The sequence below is a fragment of the Erpetoichthys calabaricus genome, chromosome 7, assembly GCF_900747795.2.
Source record: "Erpetoichthys calabaricus chromosome 7, fErpCal1.3, whole genome shotgun sequence".
Lineage (NCBI taxonomy): Eukaryota > Metazoa > Chordata > Cladistia > Polypteriformes > Polypteridae > Erpetoichthys > Erpetoichthys calabaricus.
This window is the reverse complement of record NC_041400.2, coordinates 50,021,793-50,044,067: the sequence shown is the minus strand read 5'-3', so window position 1 is coordinate 50,044,067 and position 22,275 is coordinate 50,021,793. Positions and strand designations below refer to the sequence as shown.

Here is a 22,275-nt window from a genome sequence, read left to right as displayed (position 1 = left end):
CAGATATTCCTTAAATGTCGGAGGTAGGAAGGCTATATAAACTGACAAAAAGAAACAACCAAAAAAAAACTTTTTCTATGTAAATACGCAGGATTGGCCTTCTTAAAAGGGAAATAAAATAGAGTCTGTAAATCAAATTCATTACTTTTGAGCTTCAATATGTTTTTCATGTCCGCCACATAATAGCAGCTTCATGATATGAATTATTATATACTAGCCGACGCCTGCTGTAGCATACGGCGGTGTAAGAATAGGAACGGAAAACGGTGTGAAAGGAATTCAGAAATCAAGAAGAAATAAATACTTCTTGAAAGACGCAGTGTGCATGTAGAATTTCTGTCCAAGCATAATTACATGTGAAAATGATAAATGAATCAGGCTTTCCGAATTTACGTACTATGGCCATGGCATCCTGATAGTTTTGTTGCGTGTATCTTGGACTTCCTGGAAATGTGGACGGTAATATTATCATTTTACATACATGTATGTTGTTATTTTCAGCGTTTGCTTGCAGTGCATCTGATAGTTCCATGCGCAGATCTTGTAGATGTAATCTGAGATAGTTGAGACGCGCGCCCTCTGTTTTAACATACGCATCTACAACGTACTGTTGGAATAGTTTGCTGCTGGAATGCAAAATACTAAATGTATTCCTCTGTACGCGTAAAATTGGCATTGAGTAAGCCTTATTCGCTTGGGTAAACCATAGGATCGCAATTCATATTGAGCGTGGAAATCTGTTTACAGGAGTTGCCTATGGGATAGATGGAAATGTCCCTTTCGGCAGGCGTTTCGCCATCTTCTCTGACGAAAATCGCTGCAACATCGGTGTGACATGTCGGGGCATTGTATCGTCGTAAATCCTGCCTAGGGGTTTCCTTGAAAAGCATTCGTACAGATGCTGTTGGATTGGACTGAGTGATTTCATGCATGTGTTTGTATGATTTAGCGAAGGGGTTGATGGTTCTGAGAGTGGAATCTAGCTGGAGAAGTACATTTTCACTGCATGCAGAATTTGCTTTACTTTGTAAGCGTACTTTAGTAGCTTGCGCTGTGTCAAAAACATACAACTGTCCATATCCTGGAGAGGTAGAAGTGTTAGCGTATAGTAGAGAGATTTGGTGATAAATTTGCCCGTGTATTTTGAAACAGTATGGTCTGTGGCCAGGAGGTTGAGTTATCTGTGCACCCATGGAAGCAAATGCTAGAGAAGGGTAGTATTCTCAAATGTGTTCATGATAATTTTTAGCTTCTGATGTTTGCTGTGTAAGTAGCTGTTGTAAAGACACAAGTGGCTCCCGCAAGGGTGGTAAAGCTACTTTACTGTTGTGGCAGCACCTCGAGTACTTGTTGGATGTATTACGTTCAGCAGGCCAGTATAGTGCATGACATGGAAAACGACGAATGGGAATTGAGAAATGCCGTGTCAGCTGCGTGTGGGCAGGACCGGTTTTGAAGTGGAAGCAGGACGAACCAGAAGAGAAATATATATAAGAGATGTGAGTTGTCATTTAACTGGTTTGGCTGCATTTCCTAACTTGATCAAGGGTTTCATCATTTTCCAGGATCTCCGAAATGATCCATATGTTTGGATCAGAGTTGCTGCAAACAGATGTAAGTTCTCCCATCAGTAAACCCTGATGTTTGTGTGGAAAACTATGTATGTACAGCTCAAGCCTACAAAAGTTTTATAAATCTGACCCTTGGTCTTAGCCTAGATGTTCATGGACAAATTTTAGCCTTACCCTGATGTTCTTTCTGGAGAGCAACGTTTTCTTCCTGGCATGACTGCTACGTACATTTAATTTGTGCCATGTACATTTGAGCAGCCTCATTCTAATGGTAGACTCTTGCACTTATGCATCAACAGTAGCAAGAGCCACCTGTAGATCCTGAAATGACCTAGAGACTTGTTTCACCTTCTTGAATTCTGCTCTCAGGCTGAACTTGCTGGTGCACTCTGGCCTGGGCAAGTTGGCAGTTGTTTGAAATTTTCTCCACTTGTAGATAATCTTCTGGACAATGGAATGGCTGATTTTCAGTTGTTTGGAGATTTTTTTAAATCCTTTGTCAAACTAAAATGCATCTATAACCTGGTTTCTGAAAATCTCAAACAGCGTTCTGGTGATTACACACACATCAAGGACAAACAACAAACAAAGCTAAATGTCTGAGCTTTAAATTAGACAGGTTCCCTGAAGATTAACTCTAACGATGTTCTAAACATTTGCACATAAGCCTAATTTTAGGTATTTGAGATAGTGATAATTGTAAGGCTGCGGTGGGCTGGTGCCCTGCCGGGGTTTGTTTCCTGCTTTGTGCCCTGTGTTGGCTGGGATTGGCTCCAGCAGACCCCCGTGACCCTACAGTTAGGATATAGCGGGTTTGATAATGGATGGAAAGATGGATAATTGTAAGAATGTACTTACTTTTTCCACATGTGAAATTTGCATTTGTGTTAATTTAAATTAAATAATGGACTATAAAATGTAAATGTATTATATATCATCTTTACTATAGATACTGTTTAAACAAAGATCAAATCTTCATATGTCTACATATGTTACAACACCAACAACAATTTACTTCTCGTATAGCCCAAAATCACATGAGAATTGCCTCAATGGGCATTAACTGGCCCTGTTTTTGACAGAATGCTAAAATGTTAAAAAAAGAAAAAAAAACATTATATGGGGTCAACTTACTTTTTCATGAAACTGTAGATAAAGACTGTAATATAGTTGGGGTGGGCAAGTATAGAAAGAAAATAACAGTTTCCAGAACTAAGGCACTGCCAGATGCATACATATGCCTAATAACCTTCTAGCTGAGAAACCTGATGCATAAAGTATCAAAAGTGGAAAAAAAATGGAAATAACAGCTTACTATAAAAATAAAAAGAATTACAAAGTGTACATTTATTTCAAATAACTGACAGAACTTCATTACATTCGTCATTGTTTTAAAGACTTATACAAAGATTCAGTGTTAATATGACATTTTAGGTCACAGGCAACAATTGAGTTCTCTATTTAATGTGACTTTGGAGTGAATAAGTGGCACAGATAAGCAAGCTCTGTTTTAGATGCAAAAGCCTAATGTATTCAATAACAATACTAGTGTAATTTTTTCTTGAAAAAATGTAGTTAATATAATAAGGTATCATCATGTCACTTTTCGTTGTAATTAATTATTAGTCATGGCCTTCATATTCATCCATCCATCCATTATCCAACCCGCTATATCCTAACTACAGGGTCACGGGGGTTTGCTGGAGCCAATCCCAGCCAACACAGGGCGCAAGGCAGGAAACAAACCCCGGGAAGGGCGCCAGCCCACCACAGCATGGCCTTCATATTTTTGTGTATAAATGGATGATGCTGCAGGAATTGGAAAGTGAGTATACCAATTTTGTCTTTATTTCAATATTGAGTACAAGTGTTTAAAATTGCAATTACCTGTAGCTGCTGATCCAGAACTTAATTAATACACATTGCGAATAAATGGGTGGGTTTTCTAGTGGTATGGCTTTTAACACAGAATTATGATAGCAAGGGCAAAATGTACAGTATATACTGTACAAAAGGTATCTTTTATTTGGAAACATTAATTAACTTGTCTATTTGCCCTTTATCAAAACAAACATTAACAATATGATCTACTCTCTCTCGCTATACACTAAACCCTGGCTTCTCTTCCTTGCACTAGTTGAGAGTTTGCCCTAATTTTTCACAACTTTACATTTAATTTGTCCCTGGCAGAGAAAAACCTTTCAAAACCAGTTTGTCTTTACTTCATCGAGGACTGTAAAAGCCTCTGGCAGCCCAGTACTCTTCCTTCTATTAACTCCAATTCTTATGGGAAAAGGTCTGATATTCCTGGCAGGTACACAAGTGTTGTGTCCTCCATAATATACACCAGAGTTTAAATTTTCTGCTTCTTTTTGCCAGTAAATTTCTATCTTGTATACAGAGTAATTACTTCCAAGGCACTCAACCCTTTTACAGAACCTTAAATCCCCTACTAGTGTACTCCTTTCTATGCTGGCATAATGTAGTTCATTCGTGTCATTAAGGCTAGCTCTCAGATTTACTGGTTTCTGCCTAGCTCTGTCTATAATGTGTATTGTATGTTGCAGCTAGAAGTACAGTCAACCAACTGTGTTCATCTTACAACCTTTAGATAAATCAAAGGTCATTAGTTGCTAGGTTTAAGACCTGGTAAAGTATACACTTAGAAAGTGTGGGATGGGATGAAGATCATCACTGGCTGCAGCTCGAAGCGGGGTGCCACCATCGAGAGAGACATGGAGAGAGCAAACCAGATGAACAACTTTTTTAACAGGTTTGACCACCCTAACCCACGCTCACCTCGGAATACTGCACCCTCCACCCATCCTTCTGCTGATACCAACATAGGTGAGAGTTTCCCCCAACCCAAAATTACAGCAGCCCAGGTAAGCAGAGAGCTGAGGAGACTTTGTGCCAGCAAAGCAGCGGGTCAAGATGGAGTATCGCCACGACTGCTGAAGGCCTGTGCGTTGGAGCTGGGGAGTCCTCTGCAGCGCATCTTCAACCTGAGCCTGGAACAGGGGAGAGTCCCGAGGCTTTGGAAAACATCTTGCCTCACCCCAGTCCCAAAGGTATCACATCCAGGTGAGCTGAATGACTTCCGGCCTGTCGCTCTGATGTCACATGTGATGAGGACCATGGAGCGGCTGCTGCTTCACCATCTGAGGCCACAGGTCTGCCACATCCTTGACCCTCTGCAGTTCGCATACCAGGAGAAGATGGGAGCGGAGGATGTCATCATCTATATGCTACACGATCCTTCTCCCACTTGGACAGAGGCAGTGGTGCTGTAAGAATTATGTTTCTGGACTTCTCTAGCACCTTCAACACCATCCAACCTCTGCTCCTTAGGGTCAAGCTGACAGAGATGGGAGTAGATTCATACCTGGTAGCATGGATCATGGACTATCTTAAAGACAGATCTCAGTATGTGCGTCTCGGGAACTGCAGGTCTGAAATTGTGGTCAGCAACACAGGAGCGCCACAGGGGACTGTACTTTCTCCGGTTCTGTTCAGCCTATATACATCGGACATCCAATACAAGTCGGAGTCCTGCCACGTGCAAAAGTTCGCTGACGACACTGCTATCGTGGGCTGCATCAGGAGTGGGCAGGAGGAGGAGTACAGGAAACTAATTAAGGACTTTGTTAAATGGTGCGACTCAAACCACCTACAACTGAACACCAGCAAAACCAAGGAGCTGGTGGTGGATTTTATGAGGCTCAGGCCTCTCATGGAACCCCGTGATCATCAGAGGTGACTGTGTGCAGAGGGTGCAGTCCTATAAATACCTGGGAGTGTAGCTGGATGATAAATAGGACTGGACTGCCAATACTGATGCTCTGTGTAAGAAAGGACAGAGCCGACTATACTTCCTTAGAAGGCTGGCGTCCTTCAGCATCTACAATAAGATGCTGCAGATTTTCTACCAGACGGTTGTGGCGAGTGCCCTTTTCTACGCGGTGGTGTGCTGGGGAGGCAGCATAAAGAAGAGAGACGCCTCACGCCTGGACAAAGGAAGCCAGGCTCTATTGTAGGCATTGAGCTGGACAGCTTGACATCCGTGGCAGAGTGATGGGTGCTCAGCAGGCTCCTCTAAATCATGGAGAATCCACTGCATCCACTAAACAGTATCATCTCAAGACAGAGGAGCAACTTCAGCGACAGACTGCTGTCACTGTCCTGCTCCACTGACAGACTGAGGAGATTGTTCCTCCCCCACACTATGCGACTCTTCAATTCCACCCGGTGGGGGGTAAACATTAAACATTAAAATTATACAAAGTTATTGTCTGTCTGTATACCTGCATTGTTATCACTCTTTAATTTAATATTGTTCTTTATCAGTATGCTGCTGCTGGAGTATGTGAATTTCCCCTTGGGATAATAATAAATAAAGTATCTATCTATCTATCTATCTATCTATCTATCTATCTATCTATCTATCTATCTATCTATCTATCTATCTATCTATCTATCTATCTATCTATCTATCTATCTATCTAAAGAGAATCAGTTATTTCTTAACTGTCACTAAAATGACATAAAGATTACAAGTATATACATTTTGGTTTAATTTAAATCACATAAAATATAGATCAAAGAAAAGGTAGCAAATCTAGCAAGCCACCTGCACTTAAGACCTTGTCCCTTTAGACTACATATATGTAAATCACCTTAAACATTCATATATCACAATAACATTTTGTTTTCTTGACCAAGAGCTTCAGAAATGTAAAGTGCTTTCAATAACACTAATAGACAGGTTGCTTTGTAAATTTACATGATTAAAGTATATGATGAAAAGCATCAGTTAAGTCATCATCACTCTGCTCTGCATTACAAAGGTCAGGTATAGAACTGTGAGATATACTGGTATTGAAAAAGTACTGAAAAACCCAATTTTTAAAATAGTGCAGTACCAGTATTACATTAATTTTGTTACCTGAAGTAAATGGTAGCTTTAAAGAACCTTGCACTTAGTTGTTTCTAAGTGCAATCGGAACTCCAAGGATGACTGTCCTCTGTTTGATTTTAATATATGTATTAAATCTAGCTCAGATCACCAAGGGGCCCAAACTACTCTTTGAACATATATAAAGTGTACGTAAATGAGATGAATAGTCCAAAGAAGAAGTTTCTTTTATAGATTAACAGAGTGTGGCGCACAAAGTATGCGCACAGGAGAATGGTAATTTTCAAGTATTGTTTTTATAAGCGAAATCAGAATTCAAAGTGGGACCCAATTCAGACTCCCTCACACCTCCTCTCCTCAAACATACATTAATGTAATCTTGGTTGATAGTGCAGAGAGGAAGCTCCTCTTATCAATGTACAGATTGCGATGCACAAGGGAGGCACAGGATTGTGCACAACAAGTTCCTTTGTAAAATTTAAATTTCTCAGGATAGGATGTGGGGAGAGTGCTTTTTATGTCAATGACTGCTTTCCCGCAGGAACTGATTCTGACAACTGCATGACTTTTCCAACCTTTTACTAAGTCAGTTAAAGGTGCTGAAAAGAGTCTTCTGTAATATTCATCCAAAAATGAACAAGCATGTACCTCCATTAAGTTAAGAATAAACCTGTACTTCCCAACTTTTCTCCAGTTACAGCACATAATCCTTTACTCAATTCCTTTTCCAGATAGTACAGTAAGTCTCCGGCATGCGAAGTTAGCATTTTTTTGGGGTTCATGGTTAGAATAACTTCTAACAGACTGTCCAGGATTGGTTTTCTGCTCTTTAATCAATATCACAGCATTTTCTAGGTAAGAACCCAAAAATTCCACCTGATTCCACCCAAATATTCCACCTTAAAATTTGATCCATCATTGTCAAAAATGTTAGTCATCATGGACTAGGACTCCCAAAGCACATACATTACAAAAGACCTGCACACATATTTATCCATTCAGTATTTTTAATGTAATGAGTTTATGAGTTTAACAATTTCTTCAGCTGCAACTAGGGCTTTAGTCCAGGTGGATGAAATCATGACTACCTCCAAGTAGTGCTTGGAGGTATACCGGTTCATACCGAAAACCGTTTTTTATTTTTACTATGATATGGATTTTTCTTATACCACAATACCAGTTTAAATAGCCTAAACAACGGTCGGAACATGGCGCAGTGGGAAACTATTTAAAGGGGGACATTTTTTCACTGCTACACTGCTAAACACGCATGCAACGGAGTACATGCGTTAGTGGAGGTATTGGGCAGTGAAAATTGATAGAGAACATTCTGAAACTGAAGCTGTAGCAGACGATAAAGTTGAACATGATGACACAGAAGAACTTTTGCCAAAAAAGGAGCCATGTCAGTTGTCTGGAGATTTTGGTTTAAAAAGGTCGGATGTGGACCAAACAACTACTTACTGCAAATGCTGTTGAGCTAAAGTTGTTGCTGGAGGCGGTAACACGAGCAATTTGCTGCACCACCTTAGCTGCAAACATGATTTGGAGTACCATGAATGTATGGAACTAAGATTGGCACCTTCCACGTCCTCAGGTGAAACTGAAAAAGCTACAGGACACTCGAGTCAGACGTCACTTGTAGACGCATTTGCTAGAGGACTGCCTATGACAAAAAAAACAAGCGGTGGATCAAGATAACCAACACCATTACAATCCATATAGCTAACGTGTCAGTGGACATAGATTGTTAACATTAACAGAAAGTGTAGTTGGTTTACAAAAAATATTTACTCTTTATTCCTTTTCTAAGACATGTTCAGTGCAATACAACTTTTGACAAGCACCGCTGAACATTTTACTAAGTCTAAATGCCTCTTTGGATGGTTGAAATTATGTTGTCAAAATTATAGTTTTAAGTTGTTTGCAAAATTTGTTGAATGAAATGGTTCTATATTTTGACTGCAACTGTAATGCATTGTGATTCCTTCTCTTCATTAGTGCCACGCCCTTGAAAACTATCACTTTATGGGGCCATGCAAACCTGTATTAATACTTGTGTGCACATTAAAATGTTTTTGTGTACAATGTACAATTCTCATGACAGTGGAATAGGTTATTTTTAGCCAGTCTACTGCAGTAATTGCAGTGGAAAATGTGGTTAACATCCACTCATGCATGGGAAAAAAATACCGTTGAATACCGTGAAAACGGTATAATTTTGAAAAATACCGTGATGTAGAATTTTGGTCATAACGCCCAGCTCTACCTCCAAGTATCAGTCTATTCTGGCACAATACCTTCAAGCATCTGCTAGGAAAATAAAGATGAAGAGGAACTTATCCTTTCAACATGACAATGGCCCAAAGCAAAGATCAAAATCATCAGAGCAAAGGATTCATCAATGGAGGATCAGTGTTCTGTAATGGCCCAGCCAGAGCCCAGACTGTAATCCAATTGAAATGTTTTGCAAGTAGGAATGGGCAAAAATCGGCAAATGCAGATTGTGATGGTGCAGGTTAGCTCCACGCTACCAGGTGCCACCGGGAGCCTCTTGAACCTGTCACCGTCAATAATTATGACCAGGATGTGCTGAGCAGATGAGGATAAACACAACAAGCAAGGGGAAGGTGCAATGTGCTCAGTGCTGTTATAAATAAAAAAACTAAACAAGTGTCCAAAAAGTGCAGTGCTTTAAAAAATTTCAGTAAATAAATAATCCAATTAAAAACAAGGGTGAGGTGGAGGTTAAAATCAGAATAAATAAATCCATTAAAACAAGATTAAAATCAACTGGCAGAAAAGTGTACTTTCTAAAAGCTCAGTGCACTGTTCTTTTAATTGGTAGGTCCTCTGCTTATCCCACATGGGCCTTGCAGCAGAGTAGTTGCCCTAACAACAGGCGCAGCTGACCTTCCCCCAGGTCCAGGTCCGGGTCCGGGTCCCTGCCGTCCCCTGGCTACGTAAAGGTTCCCTCTCTGGACCTAGGCTTGGGTCCTCAACGGCCATGGCGTCCACATTGGGGCTCGCCTCCCAAGCCTCCTTGACCCTCGCTGCCTTCCCAGTCTTCTGCAGCGAGCTGTTCACGTTCCTTGTCACTACCACTCCTCAGACATGTGTAATAAAATCAAAAGGTGCTTCAACTAAGTATTAGTTTAGGGGGTGAGTACACAAATGCAACCAAGTTGTTGTATGATTTTTTTTTCTTTTTTCACTAAACAGTTTCTGACTTGTTTTCACCTTCTTTGCATAGATTGCAATTTTGCAATAAAGTTGGAATATGTTCTGACAGGATTTATCTTGGTTTCATTTTTTTATTACACAAAATCTGCAATTTTGGCAGGGGTGTGCAGACTTTTTATATCCACTGTAAATAAGTTGCCAGCAAGGCAATCCCAGGCTAACAATGTTCCAAAAACACAATCCAAAGGCAAAGTCAAAACCAGAGCAAGAGGCTGAAAAATCCATAATCACAATAAGCACAGAAAAATACAAGTAAATACACCACTCCCAGGCATGTTTGAAATGAACTGCCAGAAATTGTGTAAAACCCTCCGGATTTAAAGGACAGAGGGCAGTACATTGCTGTGATTGGCAGGTGGCCCTGACTCTTGGGGGACCACATACAGTGGTGTGAAAAACTATTTGCCCCCTTCCTGATTTCTTATTCTTTTGCATGTTTGTCACACAAAATGTTTCTGATCATCAAACACATTTAACCATTAGTCAAATATAACACAAGTAAACACAAAATGCAGTTTTTAAATGATGGTTTTTATTATTTAGGGAGAAAAAAAATCCAAACCTACATGGCCCTGTGTGAAAAAGTAATTGCCCCCTTGTTAAAAAATAACCTAACTGTGGTGTATCATACCTGAGTTCAATTTCCGTAGCCACCCCCAGGCCTGATTACTGCCACACCTGTTTCAATCAAGAAATCACTTAAATAGGAGCTGCCTGACACAGAGAAGTAAACCAAAAGCACCTCAAAAGCTAGACATCATGCCAAGATCCAAAGAAATTCAGGAACAAATGAGAACAGAAGTTATTGAGATCTATCAGTCTCGTAAAGGTTATAAAGCCATTTCTAAAGCTTTGGGACTCCAGTGAACCACAGTGAGAGCCATTATCCACAAATGGCAAAAACATGGAACAGTGGTGAACCTTCCCAGGAGTGGCCGGCCGACCAAAATTACCCCAAGAGCGCAGAGACGACTCATCCGAGAGGTCACAAAAGACCCCAGGACAACGTCTAAAGAACTGCAGGCCTCACTTGCCTCAATTAAGGTCAGTGTTCACGACTCCACCATAAGAAAGAGACTGGGCAAAAAACGGCCTGCATGGCAGATTTCCAAGACGCAAACCACTGTTAAGCAAAAAGAACATTAGGGCTCGTCTCAATTTTGCTAAGAAACATCTCAATGATTGCCAAGACTTTTGGGAAAATACCTTGTGGACTGATGAGACAAAAGTTGAACTTTTTGGAAGGCAAATGTCCCGTTACATCTGGCGTAAAAGGAACACAGCATTTCAGAAAAAGAACATCATACCAACAGTAAAATATGGTGGTGGTAGTGTGATGGTCTGGGGTTGTTTTGCTGCTTCAGGACCGGGAAGGCTTGCTGTGATAGATGGAACCATGAATTCTACTGTCTACCAAAAAATCCTGAAGGAGAATGTCCGGCCATCTGTTCGTCAACTCAAGCTGAAGCGATCTTGGGTGCTGCAACAGGACAATGACCCAAAACACACCAGCAAATCCACCTCTGAATGGCTGAAGAAAAACAAAATGAAGACTTTGGAGTGGCCTAGTCAAAGTCCTGACCTGAATCCAATTGAGATGCTATGGCATGACCTTAAAAAGGCGGTTCATGCTAGAAAACCCTCAAATAAAGCTGAATTACAACAATTTTGCAAAGATGAGTGGGCCAACATTCCTCCAGAGCGCTGTAATAGACTCATTGCAAGTTATCGCAAACGCTTGATTGCAGTTATTGCTGCTAAGTGTGGCCCAACCAGTTATTAGGTTCAGGGGGCAATTACTTTTTCACACAGGGCCATGTAGGTTTGGATTTTTTTTTTCTCTCTAAATAATAAAAACCACCATTTACAAACTGCATTTTGTGTTTACTTGTGTTATATTTGACTAATGGTTAAATGTGTTTGATGATCAGAAACATTTTGTGTGACAAACATGCAAAAGAATAAGAAATCAGGAAGGGGGCAAATAGTTTTTCACACCACTGTATAAAAAAGATAAAACATGAATTCAAACCACAGCCAGGGGAGGAACCTTGACTAAGACATGACAACAATTCTGTTAATACATCTTGAGTTTTGTTTATTTAATTACAGTCTTCCTGTTATGACTCTTGTGTGAATTCTGACATCTCTGTGCCATCATTTGATTTCATTTTCTCTCAAATCTTGTCACCTTGGGTAAACAATACAAAAAGGAAATAAATACAAGGCAATCCCAAAGAAATAAAACAAATTTTGTAATACAGAAATCTTAATACTTTAAAAAATCCAAAAATCATAAAACAGAAAATGACAAAGAAAAATAGACAACCCACAAAATCAAGAAATGAGTCCAAACAGCAGAAGCTTAAACTAGAATGTCATGACACTAATGCCATATAGAACTCCAGCTTATAATGTTATGAAATTAAATTTCCTCCAAGAAAAAATAGATGTGAGGTATCCTAAAACATGCCAGGAAGCAAGCCAGAATCATGCCTGGTCTACCCAGTAGAAGCTCACCTGATTTTAGCCTGGGCCCTAAGGCTACTGGCTGCCTTCAAGTGGAGCAAGTCCAAAAATAGGGAACTGGAAAAACAACAATAAATATCCCAAAAATATAACGAAGACCTTACAAGAGGAAGAATAACTGTAAACTTTAAGCTTGTATTAATATGAAGAATCTTTTATAAGTCAAGGACTTATTTGCAATAAAACCAAAAAATAAAAAGAAAACCTCAAAAGAGCAAACAAAAGGCATAAAGGAGTTGCCAAAAAGACAATCCTATGCAAACAAGTCCTTAAACGCAATCCAAAAAAACCATCTGAATCCTTTAAACAGACCACAATATATCAAGGAAACCACAAAATTCTAAAATAAGAAACAATACTCTGAGAAACTCCTACATGTGTAATTCCTAACTGCTATGCCTTATCAGCCAATTTGAATAGCCTAAGGGAGGGCTCAGGGGTGGTGATGTCAAGGTGGCCCTACGTCCTGGGGCTCCCTCCACAAAGAACAACAAACATAACTACATTTAAAAGAATGGTATAAAGTTACAAACGTTCATGTAATCAACATAAATAATATATAGACATGAAAAATAACATAAATAAGATGGGGAACAGTTTCATAGATCAACACATAAAAGACAAGGGAAAACACAAAAAGCAACAAATGGAAATATTACAAACAAAAGACCGTTATCTAAAATTAACAAAGAACAGTATCTATATCTATCTATATACAGTGGTACCTTGAGATACAAGTTTAGTTCATTCTGGGACGGAGCTCGTAAGCCAAAATGCTCAAATCAGTTTTCCCCATTGAAATTAATTGAAATGAGATGCATTCGTGCCAGCCCCCAAAAAACCATCCCAATTTTTTGTTAAATGTTTTTAACAGAAGAAAAATGTATTTATAATGAACAAATATTGTATACAAACAATACATAATACAGAATCTAAAGAAATAAACAGATGTTGGTGGAGCCAATTAGCGTATTGTATTTTTTTTTTCTTTCACTTCACTTTTGCTTAACTTCATTTTCTTCTTCTGCGGTGGGTTGGCACCCTGCCCGGGATTGGTTCCTGCCTTGTGCCCTGTGTTGGCTGGGTTTGGCTCCAGCAGACCCCCGTGACCCTTTGTTCGGATTCAGCGGGTTGGAAAATGGATGGATGGATGGATTTTCTTCTTCACTAGTTTTTTTCTTTTTTGCCACGCTTTTGTCACTTTCATTCGCAGGGAGTTTCAATAGAAACCTGTCCAAGGAGCTTTGTTTCTTCTTCCCTTTTAGAATATTTCTGAAATGAGTTAGGCATTAAATAGCGCCGCTGCACAACCAGTTGCAACTTTTTCTGGGTGTTTCTTTTCAATAAAGTCCAAAACTTTTTCCCACATTGCCAACACTCTCTTTATCTCACTTGAAGAGATAACCTCCTCCGCCTCTGGCTCCTCTGCGATACCAGTCTCCTGCAGAACCTCCGTATGTTGCTCCGTCTGTAGTTCTGCAGTTCCTCGGAATGTTTGGCAACAAGCTCTTTGATGGCTTGTATCTCGAATTTTGGCTTGTAACTCACGGCAAAAAATCAACCTAGTGACGGCTCGTATCTCAAAAAACTCATGTTAGGGCACTCGCATCTAAAGGTACCACTGTATGCATTATATACTAACAGAAGCAAAGGTCTATGATACGGTTTGCATAATTGTAGCAAGAATTCCACAAAGGGAGAAAATTAGTCATACAGTAGAACCTCAGTTCACGAACGTTTTGGTACACGTACAACTCGGTTTACGACCAAAAAGTTCGCCAAACTTTTGCCTTGGTTCACGACCACACACTCGGTATACAAACAAGCCAGGTTCCCTTTCGGTTTGTACATGTTCAGTCTCTCCCTGTGCATTTCCTGTACAGCGAGCGAGAGAGCGCGGCACACACACACTGAGGCAGGCGAGAGAGAGACACACACAGGAGCAGGCGCGAGAGAGGCGCGCTCACACACAGGAGCGCTCTAGAGAGACACACACACAGGCGCTCCAGGCTCGCTAAAGAGAGGCGCACGCACACACACAGAGGCGCGGGAGAGAGAGGTGCCCGCACACACACAGGAGCACACTAGAGAGACACACAGACAGGCGCTCCAGGCTCGCAAAAGAGACACGCACACACACACAGGCGGGAGAGAGAGTGAGCGAGGGACGCATAAGGTAGAGAAGGCTTATTTTTGTTTTCAGTTCTATTTACAGTGATCGGTTCGTGGCCTGCATTGTTGCAATGTTACTTTTCTTGGTGGTTTATTAAATTATGGATTTTTCAAATGTTCATTTTTTCCCCCTGTGCTTTAAACTCATTAAAAAAGTGTTTTTAGCGAGCGGTTCCTAGCACTATATCGCGAACTATTGCAGTGTTAGTTTTCTCTGTTGCTCAAGGTTTTCTCATTGTTATTCAATAGTTTACCATTACGCTGTGCATTCTATGGTATAATTAACTATATTTGTGCTTAAAAGCTAATATATATATATATATATATATATATATATATATATATATATATATATATATATATATATATATATATATATATATACACATACAGTTCGTATGGTCTGGAACGGATTAATTGTATTTACATACAATCCTATGGGAGAAATTGCTTCGGTTCACGACCAACTCGGTTTACGACCAGAGTTTTGGAACGAATTATGGTCGTGAACCGAGGTTCTGCTGTATATCTTAAAACAGTCTCTTATTGCTGAGCTTTCAACACCTACCTGGTGTCATCATCAGAGGACAATGATTAGACATACAGGAATCAAAGGCAATATATAGCAAGTGAAGAAGGGGGAGTTAGGCGGGTGTAGGGGGTGGATTAGTTAGGCGGAGTTCAGAGGGTGTAGGTCTTAAAGTCTTTTATATTATTTAGATGTTCTTCTTTTTAAGCTTGCATATGCTGGGTTCATGTTCATGTGTCTTTTAATGGCATTCTCATTTGATAGCCATGATTCAGCCAGCTCTCTGGCAGTCTTAGTATATGCCCAGAATCTTACTTGCACCATGTTCCAGTTACAGTTGTGCTTGAAAGTTTGTGAACCCTTTAGAATTTTCTATATTTCTGCATAAATATGACCTAAAACATCATCAGATTTTCACTCAAGTCCTAAAAGTGGATAAAGAGAAACCAGTTAAACAAATGAGACAAAAAATATTATACTTCATCATTTATTTATTAAGGAAAATGATCAAATATTACATATTTGTGAGTGGCAAAAGTATGTGAACCTTTGCTTTCAGTATCTGGTGTGACCCCCCTTTGCAGCAATAACTGCAACTAAACGTTTCTGGTAACTGTTGATCAGTCCTGCACACTGGCTTGGAGGAATTTTAGCCCATTCTACCATACAGAACAGCTTCAACTCTGGGATGTTGGTGGGTTTCCTCACATTAACTGCTCGCTTCAGGTCCTTCCACAACATTTCGATTGGATTAAGGTCAGGACTTTGACTTGGCCATTCCAAAACATTAACTTTATTCTTCTTTAACCATTCTTTGGTAGAACAACTTGTGTGCTTAGGGTCGTTGTCTTGCTGCATGACCCACCTTCTCTTGAGATTCAGTTCATGGACAGATGTCCTGACATTTTCCTTTAGAATTCTCTGATATAATTCAGAATTTATTGTTCCATCAATGAAGGCAAGCCGTCCTGGCCCAGATACAGCAAAACAGGCCCAAACCATGATACTACCACCACCATGTTTCACAGATGGGATAAGGATCTTAAGCTGGAATGCAGTGTTCTCCTTTCTCTAAACATAACGCTTTTCATTTAAACCAAAAAGTTCTATTTTGGTCTCATCCGTCCACAAAACATTTGTCCAATAGCCTTCTGGTTTGTCCACGTGATCTTTAGCAATCTGCAGATGAGCAGCAATGTTTTTTTTGGAGAGCAGTGGCTTTCTCCTTGCAAACCTGCCATGCACACCATTGTTGTTCAGTGTTCTCCTGATGGTGGACTCATGAACATGAACATTAGAGAGAGGCCTTCAGTTGCTTAGAAGTTACCCTGGGGTCCTTTGTGACCTCGCCGACTATTACATGCCTTGCTCTTGGAGAGATCTTTGTTGGTCGACCACTCTTGGGGAGGGTAACAATGGTCTTGAATTTCCTCAATTTGTACACAATCTGTCTGACTGTGGATTGGTGGAGTCCAAACTCTTTAGAGATGGTTTTGTAACCTTTTCCAGCCTGATGAGCATCAACAACTCTTTTTCTGAGGTCCTCAGAAATCTCCTTTGTTCATGCCATGATACACTTCCACAAACATGTGTTGTAAAGAGCAGACTTTGATAGATCCCTGTTCTTTAAATAACACAGGGTGCCCACTCACACCTGATTGTCATCCTATTGATTGAAAACACCTGACTCTAATTTCACCTTCAAACTAACTGCTAATCCTAGAGGTTCACATACTTTTGCCACTCACAAATATGTAATATTCGATCATTTTCCTTAATAAATAAATGACAAAGTATAATATTTTTGTCTCATTTGTTTAACTGGTTTCTCTTTATCTACTTTTAGGACTTGAGTGAAAATCTGATGATGTTTTAGGTCATATTTATGCAGAAATATAGAAAATTCTAAAGGGTTCACAAACTTTCAAGCACAACTGTAAATGTGTGGCCAGTTGAATTGGTATTTGCATATTATCAGAGACCGTGGGTTTTTCCTTCTGACAACATTGCGATGTACTTGTATACGTGTAACTATTTTAAGATACGTGCTTCATTTTCTCCCTTTGTGGGCTTCTTGCTATAAACATTATATACTGTATATCTACTGTATATATCTTTATATATAGTATAATGCAAAGCTGACAGACTCATTCACTCACTCACTCACCAACAAAAATAATATTTCCCATTTAATTAAAAAAAAGTATTACATCATCAGGGCGGTGCAGTGGTAGCGCTGCTGCCTCGCAGTTAGGAGACCCGGGTTCACTTCCCGGGTCCTCCCTGCGTGGAGTTTGCATGTTCTCCCTGTGTCTGCGTGGGTTTCCTCCGGGCGCTCCAGTTTCCTCCCACAGTCCAAAGACATGCAGGTTAAGTGGATTGGCGATTCTAAATTGGCCCTAGTGTGTGCTTGGTGTGTGGGTGTGTTTGTGTGTGTCCTGCGGTGGGTTGGCACCCTGCCTGGGATTGGTTCCTGCCTTGTGCCCTATGTTGGCTGGGATTGGCTCCAGCAGACCCCCGTGACCCTGTGTTCGGATTCAGTGGGTTGGAAAATGGATGGATGGATTACATCATCATATTCTGGCCATATACAGTAAGTTTTGATAGTTCAAGTGTCTAAGAATTTGAAATATGTGGAAAAACTTTGTTGCTGTTTTAGCTATTCAAAAGAACTTTTATGGAGTTAGAACATATGTGTTTTTTCAAAAAAAAATTTGTTTTGAACATTGGTTGGTCTTTGTTATTTTCATTCAAATTACTTTTTGGCTAAGACTTTTGCTATTTCCAGAGCTACAGTTTATTTATTTTTATCTTCTGATCCTTCTGTTTAATTTCTTCGTTTTTTGTCACATTGGCATTACAATTAAATCTGGATTATGGACAGTAGACTTGAGTATTTCTTTCTTGATGATAAATACCTTACACAAATGTTTTGCTAGTTTGGAAGTGAAAGGGTTACCCTGGTTGGCCAAGACCTCACGATGAATTCTCATACATGTAAACACATCAGATACCACTTTCGCCAGCACTGGCTGAGGTCGCCTTGTAGAGAAGGGTAACCTCCAAAAAATGGGTTGCATAGTCTACTATTACAAAAATGTGCACACAGCCCTTTTTATTCCTAAGAAGTGATAATGTGCAAAGAGACTGTAGAGTCATGAGGTGGACATTGTGTAGAGATGAGCATGTTTTTATCACTAGATGGAACACAAGTCACTAAAGATTTTTTAAATCAAACAAACTACCAAAGAGTTGAGGGGCTGAAGGGACAGGCTATTAGGACTGGTGTTCTTTATTCATTTTTATTTGCTTCTTGAGGAGTTCCTGGGAATTCTTGATGGCTATTCTGGGGTTTTCAAGATCAAGGAATTTGGTGCAAATTTTTATTTTGTTGTATCTTAATTCATGAGAAAGCTGAAATACTTTAATGTCTTATTGCGGCACTAAAATTTCTAAAAATGAAATGGATCATTTCTTTCACGCCATAAATTAACATTTATCACAGATATGGCAGTCTGGGCAATTTGTATAAAACCAGTGCAAGTGTTTAGCAAGGTTCAATCACTAAAATATCTCAAGAGTCTTTCTCTTATTTTTTTAGTGCTGAAATGTCCCCAGGGTACTTTGAAGCATGTGAGCTACCAATAATTAATGACATTCAAGAAGACATACATGCCACAACATATGCAATTCAATCAGCACAGAATTCAACATTCAAAAGTTTTACTTGGAAACCAACGCCAGAAGTAAAAGATACTACTTCCTTCTGGACTGCTCTACCGTAACTCTTTAACAGGAATTATTTTTTACAGCACAAACTAAAGATTAGGGAAGCAGAATTTGTTGACTCACCAAGGAACACTGATCAAAGTGGGGTACATTCAAAAAGCAAATATCAAAGCAAAGTGAAATCAATATTTAGAAATAATAAAAACTACAAAACACAAAATGGAAAAACAAGAACATTTACACTATAAATGTTCTTGTCATTCTATAATATCCATATTTATGTGCATAATAAATACAGAAGAACCTCAACTTATATAACTAAACTTGAGAAATTAAACTTTACACAGACCAGTTGAATATAAAAACAGAAGTCTATTTTAAGCCTATTAATGTATATACAAGCTGTACATGTCAATGAGTATTGGAAAAATCAAGTTTGCAGTATGTTACGGGGTATTTCGGGGAATTAGCCATGTTGGGGCAATTTCACCATACAGTACACAGTGACTAGTATTAAATCCTCATAAGAAATAAGGTAATAATACTAGATATTATAAAGCAAAAATACAATTTAACAAACGTTTTTAATAGTTTAGTGAAACAGTAGACAAAAATTAAAGTTCACAACATAAAGAACTTTACTCAGATAGTTTCCCCTTTATTAATATTAGCTTTAATGGTAATTTTCTGAAACACATTATCCATGATCTGTATGTATTTATTTATTTTTGGTATACTTTTTCCCTTAGGAATGTTCTGTCCGCATGACCTTAAGAGGTCAGAACTTCTCCAAAAAAAAAAATTTTTTTAAATGATTTTAGATTGACACAACTGAAAAATTGTATCAAAAACTGACATTTATTTAAAAAACATAAATCCTTCTTCTTGCCAAAGCTAAAGAAATATAAGGTCAAAATATACAAAAATGAAAACTAAGGCACAGCAAAACAACCTTCATTTAACTTGTTGAGCATAAGTCAAACTAATTTACTACTAGATTGATTTTATTTGCAAATCCAAGATGTTCAATTTTGCCACTTTTTAGCAGATGAGTTTTGCAAATGAAAATAACAGCAAAATGCACATTATTAAATACAAAAAAACAACCCTTATTAGGTTTGTTGCCCACTGAAACATCACATTCCAACAATATGCAAGAAGTGAAATTTTTCTTTTTTGTACAAAAATGTCTTTTGTGACAGGCAGTTGCCAGTGTGAGTGGGCATTTTCACTAGGCATAAACCAAACATTACTTGTACAAAAAAGTTGGGTTGTTTTATCTTTCTTTTTTCCTTTAATAAATAAGAGCCTGTTCATTAAATTTTATTTACTGCTTGTGAGGATGTGCCTAAGGACAAAAAGATCATTCTTGAGTTGTGTTTCTGAGAAATCATTAATGTTTGGTTGGTCATCTTTTTTAATCAGATACTGTACAGTACAACCTGAACTAGCCAAAGTTTCCTAAGTTTTTAATCATGCTTTATTTGGTACTAAACACTGCTTGTCCCAGAAGGAAGTACTGAGATACACTTTCTCAGTAAGGAAGAACAGAACAGATTATACCTACAGCTGAATAAAATACACCAAAACTTATTCTGAAATATTTGTCTGACTATCTGCATCAAAAGAAAACTGAGCTCTGTATGAAGAAGTATGCTTATACCTCTGAATCGGCCAGTGCAAACAAATGATTTACTACCTTGACAAGAAAGGTCTCTTTATTACCTCTGGCCTGAGCAACAAGTGGTTCAGTCGGATCAGTTGAATGTAAATGCACCCCATCTTATTGAAACCTACTGAATCAAGATAAAGGACCACAAACTGGTTTAACTGATACAAGTTTCACAGAAAATGGTCTAATTCCAGAACAAAGAGCACTGTTTACTAGCTATTGTGAATAAATTAAATAATTTTATTTTGTGACGGTACAGGGGTGCTGCACTCTAAATTAGTTTAGCAATATGAACAGCATAAAAAGATAAAATATGTTTTGCCTCTTCATTGAGCAAAAAACTCACTTTTTGCCATGACCCAGCATTTTTTAGGTTTACAAATTTGCACCGTACTCTTCTTGGCTGTATTATAACCAGAGAACATAGCCAAACTCATCAAACCAATAAGGAATGACATACCATTCTGGCAAGTCGCAGAAAAACAGCTTTCCACTGTGATACTTTTTTAATCACAGCTTAAATTATGTGCATATTATTACTTTGTATTGATCACAAAATGCATGTATTCCATATGCAGTGATACTCTAAAACGTACTTTCATACGAAAGGAAAAATGACAAGTTTAAAATATTTCATTCGAAATGTAACCATATCGGATCTATAAAAATTTACTTATTAAAATATTGGTATAGGGTATCTACTTGATGTTATGATAGGTACTCTTTTCACATTGTTTTGTATGTAATATATTATTTTACTAATTTATGGGCTTAAGTTTTTATTATAAGTCGAACAGACTTTCAAAAACATACATTTCAAAATACGTGTAACGCAATACGCACAAAATATTATAAATGTAACAATGGAATCTACCGCTCAGTTACAACTTGTAAAATTAATATCGCAGCATTTTAGAGAAGATTTCTTGCCTGTGAAGTCGCAGAATCGTAAACCAAAGAATTTTGCGATGTGCCTCTAGCTCAAGAAAGGAAATCCATATTTTAAAAACAACCAGGTACTGACGTTGAAAGCGTCTCTGACAACCACGGTGGAGAGTAACTATCAAATGCTTCCGGCGACAAACGCGGTGGGAAGGAAAATACGAGGTATACTTTAAATTCGCAAATGTACATTAAAACCAGGTATCGAATTTATTGGAATCATCTGAAAATACACTTATAATTATGACCTCTTTTGTACGTATATCAAATAATGACAGCCGTTATTTTCCTAGTATTAAATCACTACTAATACATCCTACCACCACAACCCCTTTTCGAGTAGTGGTAAAGCCATTTTACATGACGCGGGAGTGTCATTGGACGAAGCTTTGTCAGCAAAGGCGGAGGAGGGGTAGCACTTCTGTTGTAAAATTCATTTTTTTATGTCATACAGTTTATGGATGCACATGTTATTTTATTTTGATTATTTAGTTCATTAAATATATACATATATATTGTTTAAGACGCACCTTAGGGAGCAATTTGTACCTTTGTAAACGTTTCCCCCTATAAAACTACAGTAATGGTAAAGGCCAAAGCGAAACACGTGTCGCTTTGGCGCTTGTTTTAATAAATGTGTTGCTAGACGTTTTATTTTTCTATGTCCGGTCCCACGGAGTGAAGTAATACAGACAAAACAGTATATCTTCGGGTAAGTCAGGGCTTAGCGCTAATAAATTACACATCAGTTCTTTAATGTTCGCTAGTCTGTCTCCATACGGTAAAGCTGGTATATTTAGTATATAACTGTAGCAAGTGGAAAGGAAATCTTTATTGTTAGTTTCTAGTAGCTTATAGTTGCTTTCTTGCCTTGCTCCTTTCGCGGACAAGAATATTTCCCCGTGATCCTACTTTGTGGTTAAGCGGATTTAGAAAAAAAGTTGATAGCTAAGTTAAGCTCAGACTTTCGAGA

The 22,275-nt window shown here is 38.7% G+C and overlaps 1 protein-coding gene across 1 annotated transcript in view; it reads left to right on the top strand.

Moving 5' to 3' along the window:
- Window positions 1–21,829: 21,829 nt before the first annotated feature.
- The window catches only part of slf1 (SMC5-SMC6 complex localization factor 1), a 136,469-nt gene continuing 136,023 nt past the window's right edge, over window positions 21,830–22,275 (top strand). The window contains exon 1 of the mRNA XM_028804757.2: window positions 21,830–22,014. The gene's annotated coding sequence lies outside the window, so the exon portion shown is untranslated. The remainder of the gene's footprint in view (window positions 22,015–22,275) is intronic.